At 41.7% G+C, this 14,860-nt stretch overlaps 1 long non-coding RNA gene and 1 pseudogene across 2 annotated transcripts in view; both read right to left on the bottom strand.

Annotated features, from left to right (window-relative positions):
* Positions 1 to 14,860, bottom strand: part of LOC142200592 (uncharacterized) — a 973,077-nt gene that overhangs the window by 60,070 nt on the left and 898,147 nt on the right. The window lies entirely within an intron of this gene.
* LOC142201088 (uncharacterized) lies at positions 9,401 to 10,947 on the bottom strand (annotated as a pseudogene).

Genomic DNA, 14,860 nt, shown 5'->3' with positions numbered 1-14,860 from the left:
ACAGCACACTGCCTCTTAGGTGAGTGATGCCATCCTGGATGATATGGCAATATGGTTTTGCCCGCTGCACCTGGGCCCAGGCATGTTTGCGTATGTGATAATGGCCGAAACCTGGAGCAGATATTGATTGACCAAAAATTGAATTAAGCTTATATAGCTTGACTGAATTGCTGTGTATCACACTTAGCTTTTGGGGGGGTAGACCCCTAAAAATTGGATTGAGCTGATATACCCTCATTGAATTGATGTGTCTCCCACTTAGCTTTGTGGGGTAGACCCTTAAAAATTGGATTCAGCGTACATAGTCTGACTGAATTTTGGTGTCTCCCACCTAGGTTTTGGGTGTACACACTCTGGATATCTGGATTGAGCATACATAGCCAGACGTAATTGCTCTGTATCCCTGTTTTGGGGTTACGCACTGCCTGAAAAGCTGGGTTGAGCATATCTGGCTGGACTGAATTGCTCTGTATCCATGTTAGGTGTTTGGGGGGACACTGCTTGCAATCCCGGGTTGAGCGTATATAGCTGGACTGTTATCCCTGTTTTGGGGTTACACACTGCCTGAAAAGCACTGAATTGCTCTGTATCCCTGTTTTGGGGTGACACACTGCCTGAAAAGCTGGGTTGAGCGTATATAGCTGAACTGAATTTTTCTTTATCCCTGTTTTGAAGTTACACACTGCTTGAAAAGCACTGAATTGCTCTGTATCCCTGTTTTGGGGTGACACACTGCCTGCAAAGCTGGGTTGAGCGTATATCACTGGACTGAATTGCTCCGTATCCCTGATTTGGGGAGACACCCCGTTGAAATCTTGACTCCTCTCCCTGCAGTATATAGCTCTGAAAAGAGCTGTTGTTGTTCTTCTTGAGTTTCTCTTCCTATCTGAAGCTAATCCCTATTTAGCCCTCAGCAACATGTCTGTCTCTATGTCTGAAAGCCGGAAAATGATTCGAAGATGGTGCTGGCTTTTCTTATAAATCAGAGGTCACATGTTTTTGGCAGCCAATGGGTTTTTTCAATTTTTTTTCAATGCCTACGTTGTCGTAGTTCCTGTCCCACCTCCCTTGCTCAGTTATTGGTGCAAAAAAATGCGCCAGGGAAGGTGGGAGGGGATACAAATTTTTACTGCGTATGCCGCATGGTATTCGATTGGAAACAAATACCTCGAACGGCCTGATATTCGATCGAATACCTATTTGATCGAACGGTGTTCGCTCATCTCTACTCATCTCTAATATCTAGAATCAGTGAACAATGTTGACATACTTTTCTGTATAAGTTTTGCAACATATTGCAAACTATTAATTCTTAAGTTGATTTTGAACATTCTTTAACCGTGAATCACAATACAAAGATGCTTCTATCTTAACTGCGAAAAGCAAGTATATAAGTTCACTATCCATCTTTGCCTGTGGAAATAATTTTTTTCTGCCTAATAACCACCTGAGCATCTTTTTATTGCATCTGATAACTTGTTTTTGTTAGGGTGCAAATGAAAGTAGTTTAGGAGGACAGTACCTAAAATTTAAATAATATATGAAATCTTGCATATGAAAAAAAGGGCATAATATGAGGAGGGCAAGCATTCAAATCATGAAAGCTCCCATTAAGTGAATTTATGAGGGAACTGTGGAAAGTTATAACAATTGTACGTCCCTTTCAATGCATTTCACTCAGTGAATATGTAAGTGGCCTTGAATCATTTATGCCTACATGCAGGAAACTGATAAATTTTGAACAAATTTAATTGAAATCACCCCTGGAGTGAGTTTGAAGGAAGGATTAAATTTAATGGTCTCACAGAGTGCCATAGCACAAGGCTGCCTGCTTCTGAGGTCTATTTTTTCCTTCAAAGAAAAGCTAAACCTTAACCAAGGCGTAAATTTGAGTTTAATCACATCTCAGAAATGGAAATCACTTTACTTTCCTATGTAATGAGACTTAAAGAAGATGTTCTACTACGCAAATCACAAAGTTTCGTTTCACTTAAAGAGTGTGATACATAGATATTTCATCCACATTATGTATTAGTACATTATTAGGTACCTAAGTCTGATTTATTAAGATTTCTTCAGCATAAAACAGGTTTGCCTATATGGAATAAAACAAGGTTTTAGAATTTAATCATTGTCCTTAATGTTGGTGTCTTATTTTACAATTCTATGTGCATCAGTGTTCTAGGCTTTGGTGGTTTATATGATAAAATTATAACTGAGGACACTAATTTTTAAAATACTCTCAGTATCAATTACTCATGGTTCTCCAGATCTCTGATTGCTCTCAGTCATTCTGCTTACTTCTAGTGGATAAAAATAAGTCCATGGTCATGTGATCAACTGATACAGAAAGTATATTGGAAAATTGTATAACTTTCCATTATATAACCAATAATATTTGTCTCTTAATATTGGCTTAAAACAACCTACAAATCAAGGCATTCATGCTTTTTATGTGCATCTTTCAGTCACAAAAGCAGACATATTAGACCAGCATTTCCTGTTTTCTGTAGCTCACTTGTCAGCTTTGCTGTGTAACATGGGACAGAATCAGCAGATGGCAAGGATTTAATGACAGTTCCTTTGTATTGATTAATACAGATGAGGCTTTTATTAGAATATCAACATTTGTCCTTTTAATTTCATCTACCGAAAATTATCCACTCCTTACTGCACTCTCTAAGCAGACGTAACGGACAATAAATGCCTTTTTCAGGGAAGTTTCAGAAATTTAAAATAAATAGCTAAAATTCCTAAGAATCTGCACCACTTTTTTTTAGCATGGTGTGCAACTTCTTAACACCACTTTTGACTAAAAATCTAGCGGAGCAGGAATAACTTGTAAGTCTCCGTACTGCCTATGTAGGCACACACTCTCCCTGATGTGGACGAGTGTCCCGTGACCCTGGTCTATAGTCTCTCACTCTGCCAAATGCAATTAAATCCACATCATGATTAAAAGACTTTATAACTGAGTCGTTCATGATGTTAAGGATGCTGCCCTCTATAGGGTGGTGTACAGAGTGCACTCTGTTCTCCTAATTCCTTCCAGGAGAATAGATTTGCATATTTTTTACCCATAATCCCTAGCGGAGCAGGAATGACTTGTAAGTCTCCGTACTGCCTATGTAGGCACACACTCTCCCTGATGTGGACGAGTGTCCCCTGACCCTAAAAATCTCATGACAGAGATCCATTCACGGGGTGAGTGGCTTCGGTGTGGGTGTGAGTTGTAACTGACAGCTAACATACCGCTCCAAATTGGGGGCTTTAAGGGGCTCTTCTACAAATATGTCCCCATCACACACCCCTCCCCCATGGATAGTTTGGGATGTGTTGATACATATTTTAAATAGCCAGGGGTCTGACCATGACCCTGGGTTGCCAGGAGCCCACATAAGTGATTGCTACTGAAACAATGAGAGGAAATCAGTCTATGCATCTGCGTAGGCTGACTTCCTGTATAGACTGCAATACACTTTGCAGTGTATACTACTTAACAAGCGATCAGAGCTTCGTTGGTTCAGGTCTCCTATTGAGGCATCAAAAAATGTAAAAAAAAAATGTAAAAAATAAAGTGTGTTTAAAAAAAATTTGCCCCTTTGCTATACAAAATTAATTAAATAAACAATAACTAAAAACTAATAAAAACAATACAAATTTGATAGCTCTGCCTCCATAGCAACCTGTACAATAAAAGTGAAACACTATTTAATCTGCAAGGTGAATGTCCTTGAAAAAAATGGTAGAAATAATTATTTTTTTCACCATCTTTTCCATAAAAATATGCTATAAAAAGTGATCAAAAAGCAATATGTTCCCCAAAACAGTTCCAATAAAAAGTGTATCTCATCCCACAAAAAATCTCTATCAACCGAAAAATAAAAATACTGCGTCTCTCAAAAGAAGGCAAAAGAAATATGTCAGGCTAAAGCCCACATAGTGAACTGCAGCTGAAAAACACTTTGGAAAAGACCATGGTGGAAACACATTGCGGTTTCTTCCCTAGCATTTTTCACTGAAATTCTGCTTCTATTATACCTATACGGAAAATACCAGCATTTCCGCTGCAGATTTTTTTCTGCAATGTTGGATGGAATTGCCCAGAATGCTATCTACTTTGTAGGTAGTGTGAAAATGCAGCATCTTTGCAATATGGGATCCCAGTCTAACTTTGGCATAGTGGTAATTTTTTACAATTTTTTTTAACTCCAACAAAGAAAAAAATTATATAACCTGGTAATGTAGCTTCATACGGCTACATCACCAGACAAAATACAAATGTATATAGCATGTACAATATGAAGACAAAAACAACCAAAATCGCCACCATTTTCACCATCCGCTAGACATTCACAACTGGGTAACTAATGCTCACTACACCCCTTGATAAATGCTATGAAGGGTGTTGTTTTCAAAATGGGGTCAACATCTAAGGCAGTGATGGCAAACATTCTAGAGACCAAGTGCCCAAACTGCAACCTTAAACCCACTAAATTATTGCATAGTGCCAACGCAGCATTTTAACCTTAATACTCTGTGGATCCACAATTGCAGACAGATACGGACCCACAAATTACAGTCATGTGAATGGGTTTTACAGAGCTTGTACTGAAAGGCAAAGTTCTCTGCATTTGGTACTTTTGAACAATTAATGTTCACTTCTTACATAGCACAGGATCTGTTTTATGGTGACCGGACAATGTTATTACAACCTGTACTAATATCTCGTCTGCTATAAAACTGTGTGATACTGTGTGATATAAATAGTGAAGGGACCCCAGACAGTACTATGCACTCCACAGTGGCCCCTAGACAGTACAATCTGCCCCGCAGTTTCCGCCACACAGTACTATATGCCCCACAGTCACCCCCACACAGTACTATATGCTCTACTTTGCCCCCCCACAGTATTATATGCTCCACAGTAGCCCCCTCACACACAGTATTAAATGCTCCATAATAGCCCCCTCTGCACACAGTATTAAATGATTCACAGTAGCCCCCCTCCCTACACAGTATCAAATGCTCGACATTAGCCCCCCCCCCAACACACACACACCACTCATAGTATGTACACAAATTACACTTACCTGAAGTCCAGTGAAGTGTCACCGGGCGTCCTCCTCCTTCTGACTGCAGGCGCTAATTACTTATGTCATTGCGCCTGTGTCAGGGCAGAGGTCACACTCTGCAGTCAGTGTAAGCCACGGTCACTCACTAACGAAGGGATCGCTCACTAACAGGGAGTCCTATACTGGATTCCACATTAGTGAACAATCCAGACGACGGTGCGCACCAGCAGAGAGGGCTCTGCATGCCCTCTCTGGCACACATGCCATAGGTTTGCCGTCATGGTTCTAGGGTATTCCACTTTCCTGGTATCTTAGAAGCTCGGCAAACATGACATGGCGTCCAAATACCAAACATCTAAATCTTTGCTCCAAAAGCCACATAATACTCCTCTACATCTGTGCCCTGCTTGTGCCCAGCAGTTTATGCCAACATGTATGACACTGTTGTATCCAGGATAACATACTTAACCACATGAGGACCGCCGTACGTAAATTTACGGCCTCATGTGCTGGTACCTAAAGACCGGACTATTGCCGAAATACGTCCGGCCTTTAGGTACCTTCCTGGCGGGGGGAGGGGTGCGGGGGGGGGGGCAGGGGTTAGGTGTTAGTATCACCTAACCCCTTCCTCCATAACGTCCAGTCGGAACTGAGTCCGACGTGTTAACCCTTTCGATCGCGCCGTGAAACATCACGGCGCGATCGAAAGGGATCCGCCGACAATTGAAGGTGATCGGCACCCCCCGCGGCGAGATCGGGGGGTGCCGATGTCAGTAAAAGGTAGTCTGGGGTCTGGCCAGTGACCCCAGACTACCGGAGCCCCCACATACCTGCTGATCCTGCCAGGCGATGGAGGAAGTGAGCAATGCAGCTCACTTCCTCTGTAGCTTACAGGACACGAGCAGGCTCATGTCCTGCTCGTGTCCTGTCTGCTATTGTGCAGAATCAGTTGATGCTTTCATCAAAGCATCAACTGATTCAAGTGTCCTAAAGGGACAGATGAAAAAGTTAAAAAAAAGTAAAAAAAAAAAAAATAAAGTGTATGAAAAAAAAGTAATAAAGTTATAAAGACCAAAAATCCCTTTTTTTCTATACAAAATGAATTATATAAAAAAAAGCACTAAAATAAAAAAAAGCAATACATATTTGGTATCGCTGCGTCCGTAACAACCTGTACAATAAAACTGAAATAATATTTAATGTACACAATGAACGTCGGGGAAAAAAAAACGGAAAAAACTCGCTGGAAGTAATGATTTTTTTGCCATCTCATGCTACAAAATATGCTATAAAAAGTGATCAAAAAGTCATATGCACCCCACAACAGTGCCAATAAAAAGCGCACATTGTCCCGCAAAAAATAAGCCCTCAACCAACACTGTCAACCGAAAAATAAAAATTTTACGCCTCTCAGAATATGGCGATGCAAAAAACATTGATTTATGTCCCCAAATGTGTTTTTGTTCTGCAGAATTAGTATCGCATAAAAAAATAACATAAATGAGGTATCGCCGTAACCGTACCGACCCGCAGAATAAAGGCTACATGTTGCTTATACTGTACGCTGCATGGCAAAAAATTTAAAATGTAAAACGCAATACCGGAATTGTTTTTTTTTTTTTTTTTTAAATCCAGCAAGAAAGAGTTAATAAAATGTATTCAGTAAGTTGTAGGCACCCAAAGATGGTGTCATTACAAAATGCATCTCATGCCGCAAACAACAAGCCCTTATATGGCCACGTCACCAGAAGAATAAAGAAAATATAGCATCTAGCAATGTGAAGACAAAAACCCGCAAAAATCGCCAAATCATTAGAACACGACTGGCTGCGGCAGGAAGGGAATATATAAACTGTGCGAGCGAATATCAGGGGACACCCCAGATTTACAGCTTAGAAGGGAAAAGACACCAGAAGTGACCCCCAAAGTGACCCCCAGAGCAACTCCCCCAATCATAGGAGCTACTGGGACATAGTAGGGAATTTGGTGTTTGCAATGTTCTCCGCACAGCTTATATATTCCCTCTTCGCCATCCGCTGTGCAGTCACGTCTGGGATACTAATACTCACTACACCCCCTGAGAAATTCTTTGAGGGGTGCAGTTTTCAAAATTAGGTCACTCCTTTGGAGAATCCACTTTTCTGGTACCTTACAGGCTCTACAAACATGACATGGCGTTCAGATACCAAACATCCAAATCTGTGCTCCAAAAGCTGCATCGCGCTCCTTCCCTTCTGCGCCCTGCTGTGCGCCCAAACTGCAGTTTATGCCACATGTATGACACATGTATGACACTGGTGTACCCAGGATAACGGACGTAATGTCATATGTGGGTATAAACTGATATTAGGGCACAGCTGGACACAGAAGGGAAGAAGGGTTATTGGGTTTTTGGAGCACAGACGGTTTGGTTTTTGCATGCCATGACACTTTTGCAGAGCTGAAACGCCAGTAAAGTGGAATCCCCTGATATGAGACCTTATTTTGGAAACTACACCCCTGAAGGATTTATTCAGGGGTACAGAGAGCATTTTTTAACCCCCAAGTGTTGCTATAACTTATTATCCATAAATGAATACGAAGCTGATTGTGAAAGGTGAAAATGACCATTTTTCCAGGAAGCCGTCATTTCAGTGCGTAATATGTTGTGCCCGACTTGTATCAGAGATGAACGCTCTAAAAGCTGTTGTGCCCGGAGTGTGTATTTTGGAGTGTGTATCTCTGCTGACATAAGTTGGGCACAACATATTGGGCACTAAAATGGCGAATCTCTGGAAAAATTTCATTTTTAACTTCTCTATCAGTTGCGATTTCATTTCTGGAAACTAAATAAATGCAACACTCAAGGGTTAAAAATTCTCGCTACACCACTTGATAAATCCCATCAGTGGGGTAGTGTCCAAAATAGGGTGACATGTCTGCAGATTCCACTTTATTGACAATTCAGGGGCTTTGCAAAAGTGGCATGACGTCCAAAAACCAAACTGTGCTCCAAAAACTAAAATAGCGCTCCTTCCCTTCTGTGCCCAAACAGCCATTTCTACCCACATATGGCATTAAGTCCGTTATCCGGGGTACACCAGTGTCATACATGTCGGCATACACCGCTATTTGGGTACCCAGCAGGGCGCAGATATGAAGGAGCAATATGTGCTTTTGGAGTGCAGATTTAGATTCTTCGTTTTTGGACACCATGTCACATTTGCAGAGACCCTAAAATTGCCCCTACAAAATGGGGTCACTTCTTGGTGAATTCCAGTTTACTGGCACCTCCAGGGCTCTGCAAAAACAACATGGTGCCCAGAGGGTCCCTCTAAATCTGTACCCCAAAAGCTAAAACGCACAGTGGTCCTTCCCTTCTGAGCCCTACTGTGTGCCCAAGCAGCAGTTTACACCCACATATATAATTTTTTGACCCCCGGGATGGCCCCTTAATAGTTTTAGGAGTGCAGGTCTCTGACAACACAAAGTGGGTGCAATGTATTGGGCACCGAAATGGCATATTTTTAAAAATTTCAATTTTCATTTTGTACATTAATTTTTGGGAAGCATTTTAGGCTTGTTAGGGCAAAGACCCCTTACGTATGCTGAAGTAGGTCTAATTTAAATATGCAAGCTTGGAGAAGTCACGGATACGCACACACAGTGTAGTGTATTAAGTGAGTTCTGATTTATTGTTACAGAAAAGGCAATATTTATACAGACACAAGCAGGTTGGATTTATGACATAACATAACATACTAGGATTGGATGTGGAATGGTAGCCTCTATCCATTGGCTAAAGCATTACATTCCATCAGGAAGCTAACCCCCTACAGTCACTGTATCTCAAGGCTCAGAAGATAATTACACATCAAAGACTTTTGTGTCACTTCTTGGATCTAACTTCCAGTGTTTCTATAGACCTCCTGTGTTCATATCCCCCCTTGGAGACAATTAGTGTTACCATTCTATTTCCTTATCACCTTAGGTGTTAGGGCTTCCCGTCTTTGATCTTTTATGTCCAACAATCCTATCAATGCCCATTCTCTTCCTGACTCTTTTTCTCTTTGTGTATTCAACAAATACACAACACATGGCCAGTTTTAACTGGTTCCCAGAGGAAGAGACATCTCGTCCCTGAGATGAGATGGAGATATAACAGCATAAGCCCCCACCTTTTTATACTTAATTTTTCCAAAGATATCATTGTTCCCCCACAATTCCCCCATTAAGACATTTATTATTTTTCATATCAGATGAGTACGTTCACTTAGTTCCCTAAATGCCAGCCCTGCTGGATTCCCCATCTGATATGTTTTTTTTTTTTTTTTTTTTATAAATGTCTACCACTTATATCTATCTTTATCATAACATCTATTAAAACATATCAAAATTAACTTGAAAAAACAATATATAAACAATATGACCATGGCAATTTGTACAACGATTTGTAATATCCCCGTTATCCATCCACCTATTCCCTTGAACCAATTAACAGGATTCAGAAAGGAAAAAGTGTCGGACCACCAGCTATCTTCATTTTTCCCCACCTCCTTCTCATATTCTTCCCTTAATTTGTATATATTCTCTAATTCTTGTTTTCCTTTGATATTACCTTCTGGATCGATATAATGGCAACAGGTAGGTCCCACCACCTGACACATCCCACCCTGGGCCGCAGTAACATAATCTAGTACCAGGGTGTGTTGGTTGGTGACTATGATCAGCTGGTTTTGTACTGCTATGGTGGTGTTAAGTACGCCTAATATACCCCATATTTGATCATCTAAGTAATCGGTGGCTTCTACTAGCTTATCCCAGGTTTGCGTTATCATTGGATAAACAAGGACTGTACTGACTATTTTGTTTCCTGTACTCATTTGGACCAGGTGGGGTCTACCACTTCTCCTAGGGGTGTTGTCAGCTGCTCTCTTGTACAGAGTGTGCTTAGGTATGGCTTTTGCATTTAGTCTATCAACTATAAAGGTGGCAGGAGTAAGTCTTACTATTGTACATGTACCTTTTACCCCCACCGGTAACCACTTGTATGCATTGTTGCCACATGCCCAGTACATCTGAGGAGGTAGAGCAAAGAAGGCTGAGTGTTGGGTAATAAGTTTGTGCACAAGATCCACAAAGCTGGATACATTTTTTAACATACACCAAGATGGTTGTTTACCCAGGGCCCCACAATATCCAAAATCTCGATTTCCACAAACAAAGTTGAGGTTCTTTTTCCTATAAAACCTTTCTTCAATTGTCTCATTTACACATTCTATATTCCCGGGTATCTCCTTACATGTGTGATTATTCCCTTCTATGAATAGATGAGCATGTTCCCAGGAGGTGTTGTGTAATGTTCTTTCTATGACCCAAGGTGTCCAAAAATCCCCTCTCTTTTTCCCATCATCAGCAAAACTTATCTGTAGTCGGGCTTGGGGAATTTCTCCTAACCGATTAACAGTGGATTTCTTTTGGGTAACCCATCTATCTCCATTATACGTCACATATTGGATATTCTCATTATCCCCAGTAAGGTTACCTTGCCACCATGGGTAATCTGTCCATCCCACTATTGGTATCCCCACAGTAACATTTGCCCACAATTTCCACACTGATTCTTTCGTATTGTGGGTGTGATCCATACAACCAGACCAGTCGATCAGTTCTTCCATGGGGACAGGCACAGCTATGAACGGTAGACTGGAGGAGGAAATGGGTGAGTGCATATCCAACAATTTTTGAGGGCCTTATTGAACCCTTCTACCATTATAAGATGATGTCTGACAAATTTATTGTCAACTTCTCTAGGTCCCTGAAGAGATTTCCAGGCTCCACTGATTGTGAGTCCTTTTAGAAAGCATAAAACAAGTAATGTCCATCTCTTCATTCCTGCCGTGGTTCAGGAACCTTTTTACAATGGGAAGCGTGTATCCAGGTACATTTTCCTTCCAATTTGACTGAAGTGGCAGTTGTCAGCAATACTTGGGAGGGACCATCATATCTGGGTTCAAGAGGCTTCCTGGTATGCCTTTTCACGACCACCCAATCACCAGGCTGCAAGCTATGTGTTCCTGAAAAATCAGAAGGGTCTCTTTCTGCTGAAGATAAGAGGGATACTGGGGCTGGAGAGCCTGACCTTCATTGTGAGTTGTCCTGACCCTGAGTAGGGGCAGGTTTTCTACAATTATCCTTTCGTTTTTGGGACCAACAATCCCTGACCAGATGTCCCGATTTTCCACAATTAAAACACTTTCTAGTTTCCCTCTTTCCTTGTTGCATATGGCAGGTGCCCTGTCGGCCTTGATTACTTGGATTTCCCGGGTTTATGGCACCAGAATTGGTGTAATTTTTTATTGGAGCGGCTGCCTTTCTTTCTCTCTCATCTACAGCAAACCCAACAGCCTTAGCATACAAGTCATCTGGGTTTGTGCGTCTCCAATCTGGGGTGCAGCCTCTGATCTTTTCGGCCATATTTGGTCCGATTCCTTGCATAAATGCTTCAGCAATCATGGTATTTTTCAAAGCATCAGGGGCCTGCTCCCACCCAGAGTCTACTACCTTAGTGAGTAGTCTGCCATAATACGCTTCAATAGACTCTCCCTTTTCCCTTCTACAAGTAGTTAAAGCAGTACGTCTGGTTTCTGCTTGTTTGTCACACCATAATTGTAATCTATCCAAGAACTCGTCCCCGCTCCCAGTGGTTTCTGTACTGCTAGGCTGATGTCTACCAAACTGGGCAGTAAGATTGATGGTTCCCATCAGTCCCTCAGTACATTTGACCTGTAGAAGGGCCATAAGATCCTTCCAGCTAGCTTTATAATTCATCTGGATCATTTTCATTTTTCTAAGAAAGGCACTGGGCTCTAGCTGAGGGTCTGGCAACTGTTGGCAAAGGGCCAATTGTTCACTGGGGGTCCAGGGTCGCCATTCAACTGTGGTAGTAGTGATGTTTTGACTACCTGTCTCCCCCCCTCCTCTTTGCGGAGTTCGGGATGTCCCTTCTTTTGAATTATTTTCAATCTCAGTCCCTGTCTCTCCATGGGGGTCCTGGACACCCAAGGTTCTCCTTGTCTGGGACCTTGTCAACACTGGGTACAAGTGTTGTGTTGGCTCTGGTGAAGGTGGAAGGGCCTCATCATCGGGTGGTTGTAACATTTTTACTTGTTGTACGTGGGGGCGATGAGCTCCACACGCCAGACAAGTTTCTCTGTAGTAAAGATTTTGCTGACTACAAACCCTACAAGTCCATCCCTCTGGACCTCCATATGGTGGGGGTGCAGAGGGTGGATTTTGCCGTCCTTTTTGATTTAAAATCACGGCGGAGGGTAAAGCATATAGTACAACCTTCTTATTACCCGATTTCTGAGGCCAGTCCCCCTTCTCTGCCCTGTTACTACCTTCAATCAGAGCATACATTCCTCTTTGTAACTTATGCTCCCGTATCTGTCCTGCATGATCTAATCTCCATTGGTCCCAAAATCTACTATCAAACAGTCCTGTCTTGGGGACACCTGCTCTTTTAAAAATTGTTTTTACTTCGGCAGCAACCTCTTTTCCTTCTCCCATCTCTATTAGTTCATATGGGGTGTACCATATCTTAGAGGATCCCTTCCCCATACTAGCTGATGGCCAGTCAGCTGTGAGCTTCCCACTCCTCTAGGGCAATTAAGACAATAGAGGGTCACTCTTGACTACTCGAGGGTCACGCAAACCTCTCTTAGTGAGAACTCCCAAACAGTCACTCTGTTTTCACTGAACTAATCTCTGATGTGCAAAATTCTGGCGTAGTGCTCAGGACAAAACCTTATTCGGTTTCCATAGACTCAACTTTCTGTCTATGTCCCTTTACATAAACACACCTGAATCTTTGCACGTACTTGCGCGGATTCTACTCAGTCCTTAGTGCTACTACTCGGGTCTCATTCGACCCTGACCGTCCAGGCACGGCTGGAGGCTAGTGTTCTTAAACAAGGACTTTTCAATCACTCAGTACTTTTTGATTAAGGATAGAGACTGCACTAATCTCTAATGTACCGCCTTATACACTTTATAACGGATGTATCAATCAAATGACAGCATGGACAGTATACAAAGAATGACGTATAACATTCCCACCCCGCTACAACAACATACGTTTTTGGTTCTTCCGAGCTATATAAAAATGGTATCGATTGTTATAAAACAATATGCAGCACTAACCTCACACATCAACACACAGGATCCGGGACACGTGGGAACTCAGATTACTTATATGGTAAAACAAAGGCTTACCTACAGCGCTGTTTTATTCATCTGAGGTCCTCCTGGCCCGTCTCCTTAGTCGGTTGATGGATGGGTTGGTATTCTATTGGTTGCACATCAAACGATCATCGATGCCCCACGTTGGGCGCCAATTTCTGTTAGGGCAAAGACCCCTTACGTATGCTGAAGTAGGTCTAATTTAAATATGCAAGCTTGGAGAAGTCACGGATACGCACACACAGTGTAGTGTATTAAGTGAGTTCTGATTTATTGTTACAGAAAAGGCAATATTTATACAGACACAAGCAGGTTGGATTTATGACATAACATAACATACTAGGATTGGATGTGGAATGGTAGCCTCTATCCATTGGCTAAAGCATTACATTCCATCAGGAAGCTAACCCCCTACAGTCACTGTATCTCAAGGCTCAGAAGATAATTACACATCAAAGACTTTTGTGTCACTTCTTGGATCTAACTTCCAGTGTTTCTATAGACCTCCTGTGTTCATATCCCCCCTTGGAGACAATTAGTGTTACCATTCTATTTCCTTATCACCTTAGGTGTTAGGGCTTCCCGTCTTTGATCTTTTATGTCCAACAATCCTATCAATGCCCATTCTCTTCCTGACTCTTTTTCTCTTTGTGTATTCAACAAATACACAACACATGGCCAGTTTTAACTGGTTCCCAGAGGAAGAGACATCTCGTCCCTGAGATGAGATGGAGATATAACAGCATAAGCCCCCACCTTTTTATACTTAATTTTTCCAAAGATATCATTGTTCCCCCACAGGCTCAAAATGATAATACCCCTTGATACATTCCTTGACAGGTGTAGTTTCTAAAATGGGGTCACTTTTGAGGGGTTTCCATTGTATTGTTACTTTAGGGGCTCTGCAAATGCGACATGGCACGAGAAAACTATTCCAGCAACATCTGCCCTCCAAAATCCAAATAGCGCTCTTTCCATTCTGAGCCCCACTATGTACCCATACAGCAGATTTTGGCCACATATGGGGTATTGCCGTGTTCAGAAGAAATTGTGTAACAAACTGTGGGGGCTTTTAATTCTTAAACTATTTGCAAAATTAAAACTATGGCGCTAAATGAACGATTTATTGGGAAAAAAAGTAATTTTTCATTTTCATGTCCCAATGTTAATAAAATCTGTGAAACACCTGTGAGGCCAAAATACTCACTCTACCCCTAGATAAATTCTATGAGGGGTGTAGTTTCCAAAATGGGGTCACTTTTAGGGGGTTTCCACTGTATTGGTACTTTAGGGGCTCTGCAAATGCGACATGGGACCTGAAAAATATTCCAGCAAAATCTGCCCTTCAAAAGCCAAATAGCCCTCTTTCCATTCTGAGCCCTGCCATGTTCCCATACAGCAGATTATGGCCACATATGGGGTATTGCCGTGTTCAGGAGAAATTGTGTAACGAACTTTAGGGAGCTTTTTCTCCTTTATCCTCTTGTGAAAATGAAAAATTTGGGGCTAAATTGACAGTTTATTGGAAAAAAAGTAATTTTTCATTTTCATGGCCCAATGTT

The sequence above is a fragment of the Leptodactylus fuscus genome, chromosome 4 (genome assembly GCF_031893055.1).
Source record: "Leptodactylus fuscus isolate aLepFus1 chromosome 4, aLepFus1.hap2, whole genome shotgun sequence".
Classification (NCBI taxonomy): domain Eukaryota; kingdom Metazoa; phylum Chordata; class Amphibia; order Anura; family Leptodactylidae; genus Leptodactylus; species Leptodactylus fuscus.
This window is presented reverse-complemented; position numbering and strand designations above follow the sequence as displayed.